Here is a 23,775-nt window from a genome sequence, read left to right on the forward strand (position 1 = left end):
TGAGGGTAAAAAGTTCTTTTTGCGTGGTTTTCTGTTAGTATTCTATCAGTTAAATTGAAAGCCTTACTTGTCAAAAGCTAGTCCGGCCTGTTTTTGGTCTCCGGGCAGCGCTCCTAGTCATTAGTCTGCCCCATTGTGCAAATCTGTTCTGTGCTTGGCCCTGAGGACATAGCTGCAACATGTTATTGGACTACTTAAACAGAAAATGATGTTGATTCCTGACTGTGTGGAAAATCAAGACTTACAGGATTTAATGAATTCTGCTGAACAAGTTGTAAAACGTACTTTTGCAATGTGGTTTTGATTCTTTACAGGCCTCTTGCAGGACTGCAGTTACTGGGTCTGTGCTTAGACTGCATCCTTGGCTTAAGGAGCGAACTCTACCTGATCATGTTAAAGCTAAATTGTTGGATGCTCCTTTAAATTGGGACTGCCTGTTTGGCAACAAGGCTGAAGAAGTCCTTAAAAGATGGAAGATAAAGCTAAATCTATGCAAACTGTTAAAGATTTTTTACAAGCTCAGCCTCCTATATTTAGTAGACACTAGCCTTCTAAGAATTGGTCCTTTCCAGCCCCTTCCAGGTCTTCTCAAGCCAAACCCAGACACAGCAAAAACCCCAGGTTTCAGTCCCAGGGGACACACAGAACTAAGCAGTGTGGAGCCTCCACTTCCAAATCTCGGAATTATAAGACTCCCCTTATGGTAAACTGTCTCAATGTCTTTCTATTAAAATTTCCAAGCACTTATCAACTATCTGCCCCTTTGGGGGGGGGGGAGGTTGCTCTTCATGCAAAGAATTGGGAACCTCATCACCTAGGACAAATGGGTTTTAAATAGTGTCCCAGGGATACAGATTTCACTTCCACACGTTGCCAACACTAAGCAGGTGGCTGGACCTACCCCCATATCAGTGGGCCCAAAAACAAGTACTTTCTCTCTTAAACATGGGGGCTATTTAACTGATACCAGAAGAGGAAAAGGGACAGGGTTTCTACTCGAGACTTTTCCTGGTACCCAGAAAAGACCATTCATGGCGTCCTATCCTGGACCTGTCTACTCTAAACACCTTTCTGGAGATTCCAGAATTCAAGATGCTGACTCTTCACCAATTACTTCCTATGCTAAGCAAAGACGCCTGGTTGACAACACTAGATCTAAAAGAAGCATACCTGCACATCCCAATCAGGGAATCTTGCAGAAAATGCCTACGCTTCAAAGCAGGCTTACATGCATTATCCGTTCCCTGCACTGCATTTTGGCTTCTCTGCTGCGCCCAGGGTATTCACAAAGTGCCTAGCTCCAGTGGCTGCATTTTGCAGGCAAAGAAGTATTCAAATATACCCCTAGCTGGATGATTGTCTATTTCAGGCAGAAAGCCAGGACATACTTTTGAATCATCTGGTGTTTGTAAAAAGGGTTCTAACTTGTCTGGGGTACACCATAAACGAAAAGAAATCACAACTGGAACCCTGTCAACAAATTGCATTCCTGGGAGCAAGCTTGAATACAACTTCCCAGATGGCTTACCTCACTCCAGAAAAGCAAACTCATTTGCAACCTACTTCAAACAAGTGGCCACAAAAACCCTATCTGCAAGACAAATACTGTTTGCCTTGGGGTTCATGACCTCCTGCATTCTTCTAATTCCATATGCAAGACTGCATATGAGGAAACTACTGTGGTATTTAAAAAGCCTATAGAGTCAACATTCTCACAGCCTAGAAACAATGATTCCTATCATACCTTGCCTACATCTAGAGTTCCTTTGGTGGGCAGAGGCCTGCCACCAAAACAAGGGACTTCCTTTCACACCACTCCCTGCTGCCCAAACCCCAATAACAGATGCATCAGATTATGCATGGGGGTGCTCACCTGGCAGGGAAGTGCATTCAGTGCAAATGTAGTCCAAGTCAAATGCACCTGCATATCAATCAAAAAGAAATGTTAGCTGTACAGAATGCTCAGACAGCCTAGAAGGACTACATTCTTCCAGGACAACTAATGGTAAATACGGAGAACACCACTGTTATGTGGTACATAAACAAGCAGGGAGGTACACTTTCTTACCCCCTCTGCAGACTAGCCATGATATTGTGGAACACAGCCTTGAGCTACCAAGTGCACCTACAAGCTCAATTCCTGCCAGGAAAGTTAAATACACTGGCAGAAACTTTGTGGACCCACACGAGTGGAAACTGGAGCCAAGGATTTTCAGCATGTTGACAAGCAAATGGGGGAGCCCGGATATAGACCTGTTTGCCTCCCCCCCAGAACTACCAATTGGACAAATTTTGCGCAAGGACTCCCCACAAACAATCCTGGAAAGTGGATGCTCATTCCTTCAGCTGGAAAAACCTATCAGTCTATGCCCCCCCCCCCACTGCCTCTGCTCTCCAAAGTACTACTAAAAGTCAAACAGGACAAACAGAGGATGATTTTGATTGCTCCAGATTGGCCGCGCCAACACTGGTACCCCTTCCTGCGCAGTGTGTCATGGTTAACTCCATGGCACCTGCCTCCGTCTCCTTCCCTGCTGTCTCAGCAGGAGAACCAGATTCTGCACCCTCAGCTTCCAACACTGAACCTTACAGCCTGTCTAATTACTTAAATTCTAACTTGTCATCCCTCAGCAAACCTGTGATAGATGTCATTTTAGAGGCAGCGAGGCATAGTACTAGAAAATCTTATGCTGAAAAATGGAAAAGATTCAGTGTCTGGAACCATTCTCAAGAGATGAGCACAGCAGCACCCAATTTTCCTCAGATTTTAAAATACTTAACTGAGATGCTTCACAAGGGCCAGTCTTTTTCCTCCAATAAAATCCACGCCTCAGCCATTTCAGCTCATTATAACACAGAACCTCCCCTCTTCTCTCATCCACTGCTCAAGCAGTACCTTGGAGGGGCCAAAATTTTGAGACCACACAGGAGAGTTCCAAGCCCAGCCATGGACCTTAACTTTGTATTGGAGAAACTCTCTCTCCCTCCTTTCGAGCCAGCTGCTACTGCAGACCTAAAATTTCTTTCTTGGAAAACAGCTTTCCTTTTAGCAATCATTTCAGCTAGAAGGGTATCTGAATTACAGGCCCTTGTGGCAGTGGAGCCTTTCATCTTCTTTCATATGGACAGGGTGTCACTCAGGACCAATCCAGCCTTCATGCCCAAGGTGATATCCAGTGTGGCTCTAAATCAGTCCATTCATTTGCCAACCTTCTTTCCCAATCCACAGAACAAAGGGGAACCGATGCTGCATTCCTTGGATGTGCACAGACCATTTAGATTCTACTTGGACAGACCTAAACCTCATAGAAAATCCGAACAACTGCTGGTAGCATTTGGTGCAGGGGCAGAGGGGAAGGCTATTTCATAGCAAACCATTTCTAAATGGATAAGCCATTGCATTAATTTCTGCTACAAGCACCATGGAAAACCTATACCCCAGGGGATCAGACCTCACTCCACCAGGGCTGTATCTACTTCTCCAGCCTTTCTCAGAGGCGTTCCTACCAGGGACATCTAAAAGCTGCTACCTGGAGTTCTGTACATACTTTCAGCAGGCATTACCATTTGCCAATTGTCTCTAAATCCAGAGCTTGATTTGCCACTGCAATCTTGCAAGGCTTTATAGCTGCTCCTAGTGCTATCTGAACTTCTCCTCCCAACCATAGCTTTGGGAATGTACCCAAATGTAATGACTGCAACAGTGAAACACGAAGAGCATAATACAGTTGTGTACACTTATCATAAATGTAGATGTTCGAGTGTATTCACTGTTGCAGTCCTGGTTATCCTCCCTCCTTCCCGCGACTTCTTTTGGCTATACCTTTAGTATGCTTAAAAGCCTTTTTGGTGTATTTGCTTTTTTGTTGGAGGTATACCTTTGTGTTTTTATGTTTAATTGCTCCCCATTGGGGGGCACCTGACATCTGGCGTCGGCTGCATGTTTTATACCCCTGACGACCTGACGTCATGGAAGAAGGGACGGCAACCGACACAGGACCCAAGACTTTGTTAATCAGGCCGACTGAGGGAAACTGCAAGCAGATTAACCAAATGTAATAACTGCAACAGTGAATACACTCAAAACATCTACATTTATGGTAAGTGTACATAACTACTTTTTCGACCATTGGGGTCAAGCATGCTGAGATCATTTTGCTACCCTGATCAACCATAAATGCAGCAGTTACCCTGACCCCCCCCCCCCCTCGGGGGAATCACCCAGGGACACAATTGGCCTCCAGGTCTCCTCTGTTTACCCTCCTATTCCTTTGATACCCAAAATCTTACAGAAAGCTTGTCTCCTGAAGACCTCTCTCATCCTCATTGCTCCCTTCTGGCCTTGTCAGGTTTTGTTCTCCTTCCTAAGGTCTCATCTTCGGTATCCACCCTGGATACTAGATCCCATTCCGGATCTCATCTCTCACCCCTTGTTGCTTCCACTTCCCAATCTCCAAACCCTTCATCTAACCGCATGGTTTCTCCATTTCCAATAATCCATTTTGCAGTCCAATCTTCCTTCCCAGGTGAGGAGCATTATTTTTTCTTCTCAAAAAAAAATGTCTGCAAAGGAGGTGTATTCTAGTAAATTTAAAAGGTTTTCCATTTTGGCCAGACAATGAAATCTGGATCCTTTTTTGGCCCCTATCCCTGATATTTTGCTCTTCTTATCTTCCCTTTTTCAGGATGGGGCAAGTTTTTCTACCATTAAATTCTGATTCACTGCCATGTCAAATTTCCATGTCAACAGTGAGCCTACTTTTTCTTCCAAGTTGTACAAGGCTTTTCTGAAAGGAGTTTTTCTTCTTAGACCTCCTATTAAAGATCCATCTCCCCTATGGGATTTGACCTTGGTGCTGCAGTCCTTGATGCAAAAAACATTTGAACTAGCTGTCTCTTATGACACTAAATTTCTGTCCTGGAAGACAGCATTTTACATCTGCCATAAGGGTTTCAGAACTTCAGGCTGTGTTAATTAAGTCACCGCTCATGATACTTTCATAATGATAGGGTGTCGCTTAGAATAAATCCTTCTTTCTCCCTAAAGTGGCCTCTGAATCTAATCTCAACCAGTCTGTTCAGCTACCAGTATTCTTTCCTAACTACTGTAATAAAGAAGAGTATATCTTGCATTGTCTTGACGTCCACAGGCAATTACGTTTTTACTTAAAAAGGACAGGAATTTAGGAAGTCTGATCAATTTTGTGGCTTTCTCTCAAAATAGAAAAGGTCTGATAATTTCCAAAGTGACCATTTATAGGTGGATTGCTGATTGTATTTCTTATATTTAAGAGAGTAGGCAATTGGAATTATCCAAACCGGTGAAGGCCCACTCCTCCAGGTCCATTGCAGCAGCTTCTACATTTTTGGCTTTCCCTGGATGATTTGTGCTGCGGTGACTTGGTCTAACCCTCACACTTTCATTTCGCGCTACAGATTAGACTTGGTATCCAGGAACAGGGCGTCCTTTGTTTCCCCCGTACTCAGGCATATCCTTCCTTGAAGGCCACCCAGGATACGTAGAAGCTAGGGACTCTGACTCGGCTGTCATGAATAATGACATGGTTAGCATTAGATTAAAGAGTTATGTATTTACCATAACTTGGCATCTGTGCTATCCAGTGTCATTCATCACATTCCCGCCCTCCTTCCCCCTTCCTTCTGGGGGTTCTGGTGAGCTAGAACGGCTGATATGTTGGAATATTTTTGTCTTCTTGCAATTTGTACGCATTTGCTTTGCCTTGGCAAACTCGATCTGAGGCGTAGAGAATAGCAGGGAATTATGGTAAGAGGAGGAGCTAGAGCTCTGGATTTGTCTGACAGTTGCCGGCATGGATCAGAGGTCGGATCCAAGACCCATCTGTAATGAATGATGACACTGATAGCACAGATGCCAAGTTATGGTAAGTACACAACTCTCTTTTTTATCTGATGCTTTTGTGTGAGGGCTCCCTGTGCAGAAGTACAACATATTTTGGGCATACATGTCAGATTTGTATTCAGGCATTTAAAGTGAGCAAGCTCTTACTGACTTGGACATTTATTTAGGAGATGGGGAAAAGGCAAGGGTACTTGATTACTTTCAGGATACCTCATGTCATCTAATCTGAGTGACCAAGGCCATGCAGGATTCCTTAATAAGGTCTGTAATATTGTGTACGTGTGGGTGGGGACAATTTAATGAAAAAGGGCACTACTAGAGTATCTAGCAACAGACTAAGTCATCTCTTTAAAAAAAAAAAAAAAAAAAAAGATTACAGAAGTATGTACTCTTACCTGGTCTAGGCGTCATACCATTAACCTGTTCTGACAGTGTATGTTTTTCTGCTGAAATACTAGGCTTATTTCATTTGAGCTTATTACAAGACTAGAATGCTGACTAAGTAGCAGTGGTTGAAAGGTTAGCTAGGGCCTTTTAGCACAACAAAAAGTTATTTTTATGAACACAGAGTAATGAAAAAGAACATTCCAGGTCAAGCAGCAAAAAGAAGTGGCACTGGTTTTGATGAGTAGCATCTTTTGCCTACAGCTGTTAACTTACATTGAATATTTCTTTTGTCAGACAGTTAAATGCCATTGGGTAACCCTTAATAAAACAATGTGTGAGCATTCCACTTAAATCTCTTCTGCATTGTCTGTTGTTGCACTGACGTAATGGAGAGATGTTACCCAAGTTCATATCCAAGTTTCTGTTGCACTAAGAACAAGAACAGCTGCATTTAAGATTCCTTATTAAATTGCTTTCGAGAATTTTGTGAATGTCTTTTTGTGGGTGTGTTTTTTCAAACTTGCATACCTTGTTTCTATTGTTCAGGGTACTTGAGATGTATATATTTTCATAGTTTAACAGTATTGCATACCTTGTTCCCAGTTCTGGCATTGTGTTACTTTACAGAATAGTTGTTTCTGATTTAATGGTTTGTCTACTGACAGAAGACATTCAACGTGTGTTTTGATGTTTTTGTTGCTATATATTTAACTTGTTGCTGTACATTCCAGTTCACTAGCCCTTTAAAATAGTATATTTCTAGATGTGTATGCACCTTATATTTATAGTGATGTTATTATTATTAATATTATTAGCTGTAGTATAATTTTGTAAGTATATTTATTACGCCATACTGCTGAAAAATGAGACTGGTTCATGTTTCTGGCCCAGCACTTGTCATTCAACAGAGTGACAGTAATCCAAAGTGGGTTGTCCTATAGACTGATCTCTTTCAAATTAAGAAATTTATCAGACTTGCAGCTACCACAGTATGTACAAATATGGTGGTATAAGCTGATGTCTGTCCCTCATTTTCTGTATATTTATGTAGTATATTTCAAAGGCTAGTTTTAAAAAAAGAAAAGAAAATATGTAGCAGAATGGCAAGGTTTCATAGCTATGCAGGCAGCTATATTTGGAACAGAAGTGATGGGATAGTATTTAGTCCATAGGCAAATCGGAATTCTTTTTTCAGCAGTTAGAAGTTGGAATGGAGTAGGCAAAATTGAACATTGTGACTTAACTCATGTTCATTTTGTATTAGTTTCATAGTGTTATTACTTGGAGCCGTGGGAATATGTATTTTTACAAAATGCTAAATAAAACTAATGGGTACATTAAGAATGAGACAAAAATTACTACAAAATATCTGTGTTCACAGAACTAGATAACACTATTTTCTGAAAGGTGTAGATATCACAAAAGCAGTCTGAAGATACTGACCAGAATTCACAGATGTTTACTGTTACGGTGTGCAGTGGGCGATTCATAGACTTATCATGGTTAGTTGTGCAACAGAAGTTGTGCAGTGTTCAGCACATACAAATACTCGCATAATGCAATGGAAATTTAAGTATCCTATGCAAATGAGGCAATACACAGTTTATGCAAATTATGACCTCAGACTTTGCAGAGCATTTCACTGTACCATGAAACAATCCTGTTCTGAACATCAAGAAGTTTTGGTATACTCTGTGGCTGTGATAGGAGTAGCTGCAGTCGTAGCTGAACAACCAGCATTAATAGCAGAGACTGTAGGAGTCAGTGCTCATGACATGGCACATAGTATTCTCGACTACAAGAAACAGATAATTAAGAGATTGGAGCCATAATCTTCTGTGGAGCCATAATCTTCTGCATCATCTGCCAGACCCCAGTTGTAGAAGTACTATCAATGCCTTGCGTACGAGATCTCAGTGGATCAACAAATAGTGGAATGATAATGGGTGGCAGGAACACCATACTGGTGCCACACACAAGTGGAATCAAGTGAGATGTGTGGCAGCCCCATCTCTTTAAACACAAAGGTATGTGTACTGTTAACCATCTTAGCTACTGGGATCTTTCAGTGAAGAATAGGGAGGCACTTTAGTTTCATGTTCTATACCAGGTGCTCATCATATTGATCACTGCTACAGTAACCTTAATTATGTAGCTTATATCTTGCGAAGGATATAGCAACATCCGTCTTCCGAAGCTTGAAGGCAACTTCCATGTTCCCAAACCATTAATTAGCTGGAGCAGAGATGAAGAAAGTTGTTTGGACAATGAACCCTGCTGCCAAAGAGAGTTTGTGTTGTGAGCTTTCGAGGCTTGACGTTTGGTTAACACTATTATATTGATGGGCAGCTAAGTTTCTTTTTGGGAAAACCTTGCACATTTTATTTTATGAGTGAAAGATGACTTTTTCTGTGCAAGTATTTTTAAACTAGGAAAAAGTAGTTTTGTAGACTGTCATGTGAATTTGTCACTTTAGTGTGAGCATTACTTTGTACTTTTGAGGAAAAAAGTTATTAGGAAAAACTAAGCTAAAATTAGTTTTTCCTGTCTAAAAGTTGATAAAATATTTTGAGATGGGGCTGGGTTAATTGCTGAAAGTACTTTTCATTATGATTTTTGGTGGAAATATCGACTTCTTTAATATGTGCCTGTTTAATTGACAACTGCCAGGCTTCCCCAGAATTCAACTTTTCAGCTTCAACATGGAACAACTTCCCAGTTCTTTCTTCTTTCAGACACAAAAAATATATATATATCCAAGCAGCTTTTGCCCCTTCAGCAGGCAGGTAAGTTGGACAGACTCTGTTGTAGCCATTTCTGGTTCCTCAGACCATTTTTCCTTGGCTTCCTCTAGTGTTAGATGTTCATGTTTCACTGTTGCAGTCATTACATTTGGGTTATCTGCTTGCAGGTAGCCCTCAGTCGGCCTGATTAACAAAGTCTTGGGTCCTGTGTCAGTTGCTGTCCCTTCTTCCATGACGTCAGGTTGTCAGGGGTATAAAACATGCAGCCAACACCATTGCATCCATCTTTCTTGCCGTGCGGTGCCCGAAGCAGAAGCAGTTCGCAAGTGCTGGTCGACTCCTGAAATTTTTGTTTTCAAGTTTCAAAACCAAAGTCTTCAACTAAAGCTAAGTACCCCAGCGGGGAAACCTTTTTCTTGCTCCTTACCGATGTCAGTAAAAGTTAATAATTGCATTACTTGTGGAAAGCAAATACCTCATAAAGATTTTTATTCGTACTGTATTCCTTGCCTAGGCCCTGACCAAGACGTACCTTGCTGTCGGTTTTGTGCTTTATTTAATCAGCGCACTATTCGTCTGTATATTTTCGCCTCTAAATATTTCGGTTCTCTGTTCAATTATCCAGAAATGTCGTCGGTTAGCCATCTGACTATCGGGATTCCGAAAAAAAAAATGCAAAGATAAGGTCAGAGACAGGCTGCCAAGGTCCAAAACTGCCAACGCCGCTTCTCCTAAGCCAGCCGCCAGTTCGCCGGTACTCAGTGAGGCACTTTTGCATCCCCTGATATCCACTACTTCTGATTCGCAGGCCTCTACTGAGACCCATTCGGAGTCCGGTATGCTACAACTATGGACCCCGCTGATGTCTTTACCTTGGATGGGTCCGGAACCGCTGTGCAGGCATGGGATTCTGAGGGTGTATTCAGGCCTACGGACTTGCATATTAAATCGATGCCTCCTTCTTTACTTGGGCCTAAATCTCGATCCTTGTCTAGAAAACAGACGCTCAGGCCACATGCTCAGGCCTCTATGACCAAAAAACAAATGATAAGAATGGCTGAAGATCTAATAACTCCAATCAGGGGTAGCCAACCCCCCTTTTAAGAGGCCTAGGGCTGAAGTTGATTATGAATCTTCTGATCAGGATTCTGTTTTTTCTGATTCTTCTGATGATCTGGATTTGCCCTTACCTACTTATGAAGATTCTGATGTAGAGGACTCTATTCCCTCTGCTTCCCCTCCTGAGGATTTTTCTTTTGAGGAAACCTTACATACTCTAAGGGAGCATTTCCACTGGGAAAGCCAGGATTTTTCTGATTCAAAAAAGAGGCTTGGGGATTTCCTTCTCTTACCTCAGCATAGGCCTGTAGCTATTCCTCCTGTACTAGACATTGTTAATGCTTTTTTGGGATCTAGTTTGGCCCCTGATTCCCTGCCTCCTGCTTCCAGAAAACCTGACGGATACTACAGGGTCCCAGAGTCCCACAAGTTCCTTTTCAAAAATCCTATTGCAGATCCAGAGACTGTTTCACAGGGGCCCAAGGGCATTAAGGCTTCTACTGCTAAAAATCCTACCCCTTCGGATAGAGACTCCAGGGCGCTGGTTAGACTGGGTAAGAAGGTTTACACTTCTGCAACCTTGGCCATTAGGGCTTTAAACTGCCAGTTTCATATGTTAAAGTATCAGCAACATGTTATTGGACTGCTTAAACAGAAAATGATGTTGATTCCTGACTGTGTGGAAAATAAAGAATTACAGGATTTAATGCATTCTGCCGAACAAGTTGGAAAACATACTTTGCAATGTGGTTTTGATTCATTAGAGGCCTTTTGCAGGGCTGTTACTGGGTCTGTGCTTTGAAGGCATGCTTGGCTTAAGGAGCAATCTTTGCCTGATCATGCTAAATCTAAATTGTTGGATGCTGCTTTAAATCAGGACCGCCTGTTTGGCAACAAGGCTGAGGAAGTTCTTAAAAAGATGGAAGATAAAGCTAAATCTATGCAAACTGTTAGATTTTTTACAAGTTGAGCTTCCTAGATTTAGTAGGCACTGGCCCTCTAAGAATTGGTCCTTTCCATCCCCTTCCAGGCCTTCTCAAGCCAAACTCAGACACAGCAAAAACCCCAGGTTTCAGTCCCAGGGGACTCGCAGAACTAAGCAGTGGGTGGCCTCCACTTCTAAATCTGGGGATAAGAAGACTCCCCCCTATGATAAACTGTCTCAGTGACTTCCTTTTAAAATTTCCAAGCACTTATCAACTGACTGCCCCTTTGGGGGGAAAGATTGCTCTTCATGCAAAAAATTGGGAACTCGTTACACAGGACAAATGGGTTTTAAATATAGTGTCCCAGGGATATAGATTTCACTTCCACACATTGCCAACACCAAGTGGGTGGCCGGACCTGCCCCCAAATCAGAGGCCCAAAAACAAGTACTTTCTCTCTTTAGCATGTGGGCTATTCAGCTGGTACCAGAAGAGGAAAAGGGACAAGTTTCTATTCGAGACTTTTCCTGGTACCCAGAAAAGACTATTCATGGCATCCTATCCTGGACCTGTCTACTCTAAACACCTTTTTTGGAGATACCAAAATTCAAGATGCCGACTCTTCACCAACTACTTCTATGCTAGGCAAAGATGCCTGGTTGGCAACACTAGATTTAAAAGAAACATACCTGCACATCCCAATCAGGGAATCTTGCAGAAGATATCTACTCTTCAAAGCAGGCTACACGCACCATCAGGTCTCTGCACTGCCCTTTGGCTTATCTACTGTGCCCAGGGTATTCACAAAGTGCATAGCTCCAGTTATTGCATTTTGCAGGCAAAGAAATATTCAAATATACCCATACCTGGACGATTGTCTAATTCAGGCAGAAAGCCAGGACATACTTTTGAATCATCTGGCCTTTGTAAAAAGGGTTCTAACTTGTCTGGGGTACACCATAAATGAAAAGAAATCACACCTGGTACCCTGTCAACAAATTATATTCCTGGGAGCAAGCTTGAATACAACTTCCCAGATGGCTTACCTCACGCCAGAAAAGCAAATTCATTTGACAACTTAATTTAAACAAGTGGCCACAAAAACCCTGCTATCTGCAAGACAAATACTGCAAGCCTTAGGGTTCATGGCATCCTTCGTTCTTCTAATTCCATATGCAAGACTGCATATGAAAAAACTACAGTGGTATCTAAAAAGCCTATGGTGTCAACATTCTCAAGACGTAGAAACAATGATTCCTATCATACCTTGCCTATGCCTAGAGTTCCTTTGGTGGGCAGAGGCCTGCTACCAAAACAAGTGCATACCTTTCACACCACCCCCTACTGCCCAAACCCTAACAACATATGCATCAGACTATACACGGGGGGCTCACCTGGCAGGGAAGTGCATTCAGGGCAAATGGAACCCAAGTGAAGTGCACTTGCATATTAGTCAAAAAGAAATGTTAGCAGTACAGAATGCTCTGACAGCCTTCAAGGACCACATTCTTCCAGGACAACTAATGGTAAAAATGGACACCACTGTTATGTGATACATAGACAAGCAAGGGGGTACACACTTACCCCCTCTGCAGACTAGCCATGATATTGTGGAACACAGCCTTGAGCTACCAAGTGCACCTACAAGCTCAATTCCTGCCAGGAAAATTAAATACACTGGCAGACTGTCTAAGCAGAAACCTCATGGACCCACACGAGTGGAAACTGGAACCAAGGATTTTCAACATGTTGACAAGCAAATGGGGGAGCCCAGATATAGACCGGTTTGCATCTCCCTAGAACCACCAATTGGAAGTACTCTCCACGAACAAGCCTGGAAAGTGGATGGTCTGTCCTTCAGCTGGAAAAACCTAACTGTCTTTGCCTTATCCCCTCTGCCTCTGCTCTCCAAAGTACTACTAAAAATCAAACTGGGCAAACCAAGGATGATTTTGATTGCTCCAGACTGGCCATGCCAACACTGATACCGCCTCCTACGCAGTGCGTCACGGTTATCTCCATGGCACCCGCCTCGGTCTCCTTCCCTGCTCTCTCAGCAGGAGAACCAGATTCTGCACCCTCAGCTTCTAACACTGAAACTTGCAGCCTGGCTAATTACTTAATCTCTCCTTTACCATCCCTCAGCAAACCTGTGATGGATATAATTTTAGAGGCAAGGAGGCCTAGTACTAGAAAATCTTATGCTGAAAAATGGAAAAGATTCTTTACCTGGAACCAATCTCAAGGGATGAGCTCAGCAGTGCCAATTTATCTCAGATTTTACAATACTTAACTGAGATGCTTCACAAGGGCCTGTCTTTTTCCTCCATTAAAATCCACGCGTCGGCCATTTCAGCTCATTATAATACAGAACCCCTCCCCTCTTCTCTCATCCACTGCTCAAGCAGTTCCTCAGAGGGGCCAAAAATTTGAGACCACTCAGGAGAGCACCAACCCTAGCCTGAGACCTTAACTTTGTTTTGGAGAAATTCACTCTACCTCCTTTCGAGCCAGCTGCTACTGTAGACTTAAAATTTCTTTCTTGGAAAACGGCTGTCCTTTTAGCAATCACTTCAGCTAGAAGGGTATTTGATTTACAGGCCTTTATGGCAGTGGAGCCTTTCATCATCTTTCATTCGGACAGGGCGACCCTCAGAACCAATTCATCTGTTATGCCCAAGGTGGTATCCAGTGTGGCTCTTAATCAGTCCATTCATTTGCCAACCTTCTTTCCCAATCCACAGAATAAAGGGGAATGGATACTGCATTCCTTGGATGTGCACAGACCACTTAGATTCTACTTGGACAGGACTAAATCTCAAAGGAAATCTGAACAACTGCTGGTGGCATTTGCTGCAGGGGCAAAGGGGAAGGGTATTTCATATCAAATAATTTCTAAATGGACAAGCCATTGCATTCTTTTCTGCTATAAGCACCATGGAAAACCCTTCTGCTATAAGCACCATGGAAAACCTATCTCCCACAGGATCAGACCTCACTCCACCAGGGCCGCATCTACCTCCACAGCCTTTCTCAGAGGCGTCCCTACCAGTGATATCCTAGAAGCTGCTACCTGGAGTTTTGTACATACTTTCACCAAGCATTATCATTTGCCAATTTTCTCTAAATCCAGAGCTGGTTTTGCCCCTGCAGTCTTGCAGGGCCTTATAGCTGGCCCTAATGCTGTGTAAATTCCTCCTCCCAACCATAGCTTTGGGAATCTACCCAAATGTAATGACTGCAACAGTGAAACACGAAGAACATAGTACATTTGTGTACACTTACCATAAATGTAGATGTTAGAGTGTATTCACTGTTGCAGTCCTGGTCACCCTCCCTCCAGCCTCCCAACTTCTTTTGGCTATACCTCTACTTTCCTTTACTATGCTTAAAAGCCTTTTTGGTGTATTTGCTTTTTTGTTGGAGGTATATCTTTGTACTTTTATATTTAATTGCTTCCCATTAGGGGGGCATCTGACATCTGGACCAAGAAAAACTGATGTAATGGCGTTGGTTGCATGTTTTATACCCCTGACATCATGGAAGAAGGGACAGCAACCGATGCAGGACCCAAGACAGATAACCCAAATGTAATGACTGCAACAGTGAATACACTTGAACATCTACATTTATGTTAAGTGTACACAACTGTACTTCCCTGCAGTCAGCATAGACCAGGAGTTGAACACTACTACTGAGGCTGTTGGAGTGCCTTTGGATGGCAAGGGAAAGGCATTCTTTTTAGTCTTGGAAGAAAGGATATCTCTCTGCATAGCCAGAGTGAAATGCCCTTACCTAGTCTGGCTCTCAAAAGTAGGTGCTTCTTTAGAAATTTCTGTCAAAGCGAATCTGAAAGTTGCACATTTATCTTTTCCCATCACATTTCTTTTGGACAGGAGTGACTTATTGAGCTTAGCTCAGGGGTTGGTTAAGGCACTTGACCCTACCAGTTCTGATGTTAACTGACGAGAAAAGGAATTCTTCACTGTCTTGAGGATGTTCAGGACATTTGAACAGGAAAATGATTGAGATGGGACAACTCTGATCTTTTTCCCCCTAGGTTTCTGTTTTTGGGGAAATTGTCTCTTCTTGATAGCCCCTTGGAAGGATTTTCATTCTGAAGAAGTTTAAAAAAAAATTATTTGTTTCTGCCACTCCCACTGTCATTAAAGAAATGATTTATTACAGCTGGAATTTCCTCAGCCTACTCCTCTTGTTCTTCTAGCACTGGAGGGTGCATTTGTTACAGCCTGTAACTTGCCTGATAGTTTGCTGCCTCTTGGAAAGCAGATAAATTGCTCTAAGTTCCTCAGTCTTTATAAGCTTTTATTTTCTAGTCCCAGGTCAGATGTAGCAGTGATTTTCTATGGTAAATCCAACTGCAAGCCCCCCCCCCCCCCCCAACAAAGATGGAACACCTTTGAAATTTTTTTTGCGAAAGTGTTCTGTTCATCAACATTTAATTTTAGAATTCTTCATTGTCAAGACCCCGTATTAAAGTTTATGCTTTCCTCTTGAGAATATGAGGAACGTTATGACTTTTGTCTGAGGAAGTTGTCTTTGTGTAATCTTATTGCTTCTGTATTTCAATTGACTACACATTCTTTGAAGTGCGTTTGTTTCAGTTGATGGCCACTTCCAGAGCTGCTTCTGTTGGAATAAGAAAGATACGGTGACCATCTACAGGACCTTCCTCCCCATACATGCTTCCCAGCCTGTCAGTATATCCCTAAAATCTGGCCCTCCCAATTCTTTGTTTGGTAACAGATGATCTCTGACAAACACGCTCAAGAGTGATTTTTTTTCCCTGTCCTTTTACACAGCATCCTCCAACTCTGGGTGATAGAAAAATGCCCCTCCTTCATTTCTGGTACCAAAAAAGGATTATGGAGACCAGTCTTGGATTTTTCCTTTCCAAACCAATTTGTGAAAGTCCCAAAGTTCAGAATGTTTTCCCTTTATGATCTCTTGCTTTTCATTCCCTATTTGTTTCTTTTAGTGACTTTAGATTTGAAATATGCTTATCACATTCCTATCATAACAGATTTCAAACATTTCTTAAGGTTTTCTGTGTCTGGATCACACTTTTTTGGTTTTCTGCATTATCCTGTGTGTTATCTACTGCTCTAAGGGTATTCACAAAATGTTTAGCTCCAATGATGGCCCATGTCAGACTACAAGGTATTCACATTTTTTTTCTTTCTTTTAGGTGACTTGCTTTAATTTCCCCGAGTCTTTTTCAAAGTGTTGGAATCTCTTGAGAGAGAGATGTCTGCACTGACAGATTTCTGGAGAACATTCAAAAATCCTGCTTGACTCCTTGTTTTCCTGGGATGTCTCCTAGGTGTCTCAGTTTAGAAAGCTTTTCTTTCCTAGGAAAATGTATATTTGTATCTAGATCTATTCACAAGTTCTTCCCCTCAAACCAGGGACTCGGGCAAGCAAATTTTTTACGTGCCTGTCTCCAAGCTTGACTGTGTCGCTGCATGCACACAAGGTACTACACTATCAAAATCATTCCCCATTAGGACATCTGCAGGGATATCCTCAAACGTACCACTCACCTCTGTCCTTGCAGTCACCATGTCCACGGGAACAGCAGTACTTTCCAGCAGCTGTGGTTCAACTTCAGGCTCACTGCTGCAAGGTAGCTCCCTCCCTGAAGTAACCACATTACCAGCCCCAGCTTCAGGCATAGGATCTGTCAGGGTCTCCCCAGGCTACTGGACCTGTGTGCCTGTCTCTGGTACTGATTAACTCTGTTGGAGTTGTTTAAGCCCCCCCCCCCCCCCCCATGCGTAGCACTGGATACCACTTTCTTATGTGGTGGAGTCCTACTTGCCAAGTAGAGATCTCCCTTTCTCCCCAACTCATTTGCAGAGCTACACTCTGCCAACCAGATCCTCATGCCGTCGGGCAAAGTGCTGAGAGCTTGTTCCCTTACCACAAGGTTTATCAGTCCTTCAGAAGCGATGACCTGACACCCACTTACCCACCTATGAAAGTAAATACTTTGTCAGCAATGTAATCACATACACTTTTTCATCTGCCTTGCGTCTATGTTCACAAAACCTTTTTCTATACATTTTTGGAGTCAAGTTAAAACAATCAAGTAAACACTGTTTTACACGATCATAATTCAAGCCGTCAATATCAGACAGTTTAGCAGTTGCATTAACAGCTCTACTGTGGAGTAAGGGGGGGTGTCACATTTAGTGGCAGCGGTGTGGGATTTTAATTTAGCTTTAGTATCCTGTGGGTAGTTTTCACTGAGGTGTGCAGACTTGACAGCCACAAGATAAATGTGCAGAGTTTTTTTTTTTTTTTTTTTTTTTTTTTTTTTTTTAAGTCAGTTTAGTCAGGGACAGCAGGCACAGATGTCAGCACAGGATTTTAGCACGCGGACCAGGAACCAGATGGCCAGGGTGTGTGAAGCCAAAGGACTGTTGCATGCCAACCTAAGGAAGCACTGATCTCTGCCTTAGTCGCAGCTGCAGAGCAGACCAGACCAGCAGCTTTGAGGATGTCCAATTTGGAGTTTGGGATAAGTAGCCTTTCTAGACTACAGTGTACCTTTTCTTCAGAGGATTTGAAAATTCGTTTGGTGTTAAGACTCGAACTGGAGGACGAGGAGGTAGAGAAACAGTGCCAATATGATCTGCAATGTTTGGAGGCTGAGGAGAAGCACCATCAGCATGAACTGGAGGCTGAGAAGAGCGAGAGAAGCAGTGTCCACATCAACTGGAAGCAAAATGTTTGGAGACCAAGGCGAGACAGCAACAATATGAACTGTGATGTTTGGAAATGGAAGCTGATGAAAGTGAGAGGCAGAGACAGCATGAAAAGGAGCTTCTAACCCTTCAACAGGTCCATGGAGATAATGGGGAAGGGAATGACCGAACCCAAGAAGCCATAAAGGTCAAACTTTTTCCTCGGAACAGGGATGGAGATGACTTTGAAATTTGTATTTATATATTTGAGAGGATATGTAAACAACATAATGTTGACCAGGGGCTCTGGGTATGGTTCCGGACCCCCCTTATTCCATGGTAGAGCTGTTAATTCAGTTGCTAAACTGTGAGATATTGATTATTTAAATTATGATCCTGTAAAACGGTGTAAAACAATGGTTACTTGATTGCTTTAAAATAACTCCTGAAATGTTTATAAAAAAGTTTTGTGAACATAGACGCAAGGCAGACTAAAAATGTATGTGATTACATTGATTTAAGTACTTATTTCACAGGTGGATGAGTGGGTGTCAGGTCACCACTTTTGAAGGACTGGTGAACGTTTTGGTTGAGGGTACAAGCTCTCAGCACTTTGAGGACATGAGGATCTGGTTGGCAGACCGAGAATGCAACTCTGCAAATGTGTTGGGGAGAAAAGGGGATCTCTATTTGACAAATAAGACACCACTGCATAAGAAAGGGATATCAAGTGCTGAACATGGACATAAGGGAACCCATGGGGTGGCAGCCTAAACCATTCCAAGAGTTCGCCATTAACAGGGGAAGCCACTAGTTAAAGCACATGGTCAGGATCAGGGATTAGATGTTTCAAATGTAATCAGAGGGGCCATGTAACATACAAATGTCCATTGAAGCAAGGTGAGAAACAAAAGTTGAGGGAGCCAGCAAGTCGGAATGACAGAATGCCAATGATTTGGTACCTCTCTTGTTTCCAGACAACTTGTCACCAAAATTTGTATCCTATCTTAGTGGATGGAAGCCAGACCACTGCTAAGAGCGAGACAGTTTCTGATATAACCATTGTGAGGCCTGCAGTGGTTAAGAAGGAGCAGTACTTGCTTGGGCAGTCCACATCAGTTAGAGCTCTAGGAGGGACCCCATTCCATATATCCTTGGCTAGGGTTCACCTTGACTGGGAGTGTGGAGAAAGGAACAAGCAGGCAAGTGTGCTTGAGGATATCCCTGCAGATGTCCTACTAGTGAATGATTTTGATGAACTAGTATCTTGTGCATGCAGTGACATGCAGTCAAGCTTTGAGACAGGCACATAGGTCTGGTAGCCTGAGGGAGACCTAGACATATCTATGCCTGAAGTTGGGGCTGGTGGTGTGGTTACTTCAGGGAGAGAGCTAACTTGTAGCAGTGAGCCTGAAGGTGAACCACAGCTGCTGTGGACATGGTGACTGCAAATGCAGAGGTGAGTGTTGGTATCCAGGCTGACAGTGAAGCACCACTGACAGAGAGTACTGGGCTTCCTGTGGAAGAGGAGCTAGGAGGTGTCACGAAAGTAGATTTGAGACCGGAACAGCTTTCACACCGTACCTTACGAGACTTGAGGGAGGTAGCTAAGGAGGCAACTGATGCTCAAGAAAAAGGGGAGTCTGTATACTGAAACGGAGAGTGGACCCCTGAGTGAGGGCTAGAAGGTGAGGTAATTCTGCAGTTGGTAGAGCCCTGAGCCTGCCTGCCTTGTACCGCTACCCATAGCCCATGACATTCCTTTTGCTGATCACATAGGGGTACTGCGCAGAAAGTGGACCCCTGAGGGAGGGCTAGAAGTTGAGGTAATACGGCAGTTGGTAGTGCCCAGAGCCTACCATCTGGCACCTCTAGCCATAGCCCATCACATTCCTTTCGCAGGTCATATAGTCATAAGATGTACCAAGAGAAGCATTATGCATTACTTTTATTGGCCTAGGATTGTAAAAGCTGTAACAGTGTACTGCAGGACCTGTGAGCAAAGCCAAAAGATAGGCAAGAGGCAGGGAAATAACTTGTACCATGATAACATAATGAAGCTTTATGATGGGAAGGCCCTGGTACTGAGTATTCACAGTGGACTGCAGGAGGAGTCTGAGGGGGATCTGGTGAGTGACCTTAGTGAAGCTCTGACTGACACTTCTGTGGAAGAGGTAGCAGTATCTCAGAGGCTATCCCTTATTCAGGTTAAAGAATCACGAACGGTGTTACTGGAATTTTGGAGGCATGTTCATTGGGAAACCTTGGTGTACTAACCTAGTGCAGTAACACGTGGATACACTACCCCCAAAGGCCTATTAAGCAAGCTCTTTATAGGGTGCCTGAGCAAGTCAAACAGACTTTGAAGGGGGTAAAGGAGATGTTGGAGCCTGGTGGTGGTCCAGGAGTCCGGTGGTCCTTGGGCATCCCCAGTAGTGTTGGTGCCTAGGAGGGATGGTAGTGTAAGGTTCTGCATAGACTAAAAGTTTAAACAGATATACAGAGTCAGATGCTTACCCCATTCCTAGAAGAGATGACTCTTTAGAACAGCTAGGTGGGCCTAAGTATCTGACCACTATTGATTGACCAAGGGATACTGGCAGGTGCCCTTGACTCCCATTGCTAGAGAGAGGGGTCAGCTTTTGTAACACACTTCAGATTATATGAGTCTACAAGGATGCCCTTTGGGATGAAGAATGCCCCAGCAACCCTCCAGAGGTTAGTAGATCATATATTGGTAGGAACAGGAGACTGTGCTCTCGCTTATTTGGACAATATTGCCATTTACAGTCATTCCTGGCAAGAGCACCTTCAACATGTCAGAGAGGTCTTGGGTAGATTAAAAGGGGTAGGATTGACCATTAAGCCTAGTAGGTGTCGTGTGTTTATGGCAGAGGTCTCCTACCTAGGGCATAGAGTAGGGAGTGGTAAGATTATGATTAGGCCAGAACCTGCCAAGGTGGAAGCTATTCAGGTGTGGCCTGCCCCTGTTACCAAAAAGCAGGTGAGAGCTTTCCTAGGGACAATGGGGTTACTGTAGGAAATGTGTGCCCAGCTGTAGTACAATAGCTGCACCCCTTACTGATTTAACAAGGGAAAACAAGCTAGATAAGGTAGTGTGGACCACAGATTGCAAGCAGGCATGCTAAAATCTTTGAAGTTTTAGGAGGACCCCCTGTATTAGCCAGTCCAGATTACAGCATTGTCAATGTAGAGATTTTCAAGGCAGAGTGTAGGCTGCTACATTTTCAGTCAGCCCCATTTTTTTCTAGCAACAATTTTCTAGTGTCACTTGAAAATCTAGCTTGAGTCTTTAAAGGGGGGGGTGTGAGGGTGTCAGATATTATCTGTGCTAGCATGCCTGGCTGCAGTTTTCTAAATACTTGTAAATGATTATAAATTATCCTGTGTTATAAAAGCCAGCATGACTAGCTGTAGCTTTGTAAAAAGTTGTTTAGTTGAAAAAACAAACAAAAACAAAAAAAAACAAACGAAGAGAGCGGATTTGTGGAACTAAACTCCTTTATTGGTAAGCGCTTTCGTTGGCAAAAGGTAAGCCAACTTCTTCAGACCATCGAAAAACATACAAGATACAATCCCATGTGAAAAGGAATGCCTTTTATACACAGTGTTAGTCTAATCAAGCAATCAATTAAGTAAAAAACAATCAACAATAAACAAACACAAGTAACCATTTGTTTGCTGAACCAGAGATTTGTTTTACATAGGTTTTTCTAAAATCAGCAAACTTTAGACAATAAACTTTCTCAAGCCTAATTTATCTCAATATTAAAAATACCAAATCACCCAGCCTTGTGATGGTAACATATTTACTTTAAAATTACTAAATTTGTAAAACAATGTATATTAAAAGATCCTAAATGGATCTATTTATTCAAAAAGGTTTGTAATGCTTATCTAGCTAAGGCTTTTATTTTGAGTAAACATTTGATAGATACATACTCATTTAAACCTGGCATAATATAAGCCATGGTACTGATCTGCCTTGCCAGTTCTATTTCCTCGAGTTTAAGTTGCCATGGGCCACCCCTGCTGCTATGGTCTACTTTTTGCAAGACAATAAAACTGAACTTATGGTCTGGGTGTTCTATTATATGCCTTGCTAGGGCATTTGTACTGATCTGCCTATCAATGCTATATTGATGCTCGTATATCTTTTGCTTGAGCTTTCATTCTGTTTTTCTAATATAGTAACCTTTGCATTGGTTGCAGACAGCCCCATATACTAACCCTTGGGAATCACATGCATGTCTACCCCAAATTTGATAGGTCTTATCTCTGATGTTAACCTTATTAGTCACTTTAATATGTTTACATTGGACACATCTTCCACATTTAAACATACCAGTTTGGCCTCTTAAAGCTTTTTTCGGTCTCCCAACCAAGTTTTTCAAATTGAGACACCAGTTGTTTAGTTGAGTTGCAGCAGTTGTTTTCCAGATCAGTAATTTATCACTTGGAGTTTCCAGATCTGTTCAACAGAAATAATAGGAATTGTTATTCCAGTTGCTGATGACCGGACAGCAGCCTGAAGAGTGGACATATATTCTTGTTTTGCTTCCAGAAGTAAGAACATCATCTTGGCTCGCTGACTTAATTAGATTAGATGGGGACAGTTGATCTTTTGACAGGAAGTAACATAGGTTCATAGCTGTGTACTAGGCTAATGGCCCTGGAGCCTTTACAAGCCTAGCTCATAGAAGTACCCTGGCATCATGCTGCCTGATGTTAGTTCCCAGTGCCTCAATCAAGTAGAGCCACTGCAGTGATCCCTGGGGTGAACTTTCTATTTTCCATCCACTCATCAAGATTTCTCTTGAAGAGGGCCAGTGAGGTGATCTGCTTGACATGTATGGGAAGTCTGTTTCAGAGCATGAGCAGTCTCTGGGTTATGAATCTATCCCTCCAGCATGTTCTGTTGATTGTGGTAACGAGGTTGAGGTCTCTGGAGCGTGTGGTGTGGAGGGATTTGGATTTTTAGATGTAGCATTTCTAACAGAGCTGGGTAAGACATGGCTTTGTAAGTCAAGCAGAAATCTCCTCTTAGTAGAAAATATGAGAGAGAGAATAGCTGGAGTTTTTTTTTTTAGTCTGTCGTTGTAGGACATGTGTTTAAGGCCTAAGATCCTCTTCATGAGGTACTTTTGTGGCCTTTTCAGCTGTTGCATGCATCTAGTGAGGTACATGCCAAATGGGGCATTATACTCTGATTGGCCTAATGAGTAAAGAGCCGTGAGAGATGATGACCTCTTCCAGGATGCAAAACCCTTGATAGTGACATGCATCACATAGAAAGCCTTTCTGACCATAGTGGCAATGTGGTGGTCGAAGGAGAGGTTGCTGTCAACCTGTGTCCCCAGATGTCTTATAATGCCTTCAGTGTTCAGTGGGTTCCCATCGATGTGGTAATTAGTGGGAACTGAGTTTTCCCAAAGGGAATGACTTTGGCATTAAGCCTAAGGCCATGGTTTTGACACCATTCATTGGTCTCGGTGAGGCCTTTCTGTAGGATGTCTACATCACTTGGGGGAGTTGATAATGGTTCCCAGCTTGCAGTCATCTGCGAACCTGGTCAGCCAGAGACCCTCCGTGTTGGCCTGGACCTCTGAGAAGTAGATGCCAAACAGGAGAGGACCCAGGACCGATCCCTGTGGGACTCAACTTGTGAGTGGTTGGCAGTCTGACTTGGAGTCAGCTGCTTTCACACTGTGGGTTCTATCTGTGAGCCAATTTGCAACCCACCAAGTTATGTTGGGGTTGATGTCTAGTTTGAGTTTATCGATACTTTGAGTGGGGAATGGTATCAGAGGCCTTGGCCAGATCGAGGTAGGCTATATGAACTGCCTTGCCTTCATCCACAGCTCTGGTGACTGACTCAAAGAAGTCAACCAGGTTGAGCAGGCATGATCTACCTTTCACAAAACAAAACTAAATGGGATCTAGAGTTTGGAGATTCAATATATCCTTGTTAATTAGGTCCATGATGCACTCCATAGCCTTACATATTAGACTTGTCAGGCTAATGGGGCGATAATTCCCAGGGTCTG

At 42.9% G+C, this 23,775-nt stretch overlaps 1 protein-coding gene across 1 annotated transcript in view; it reads left to right on the forward strand.

Annotated features, from left to right (window-relative positions):
- The window catches only part of LMBR1L (limb development membrane protein 1 like), a 1,236,065-nt gene that overhangs the window by 89,088 nt on the left and 1,123,202 nt on the right, over positions 1 to 23,775 (forward strand). The window lies entirely within an intron of this gene.

The sequence above is a fragment of the Protopterus annectens genome, chromosome 9.part0, assembly GCF_019279795.1.
Source record: "Protopterus annectens isolate FY-2018-M chromosome 9.part0, PAN1.0, whole genome shotgun sequence".
Taxonomy (NCBI): domain Eukaryota; kingdom Metazoa; phylum Chordata; order Ceratodontiformes; family Protopteridae; genus Protopterus; species Protopterus annectens.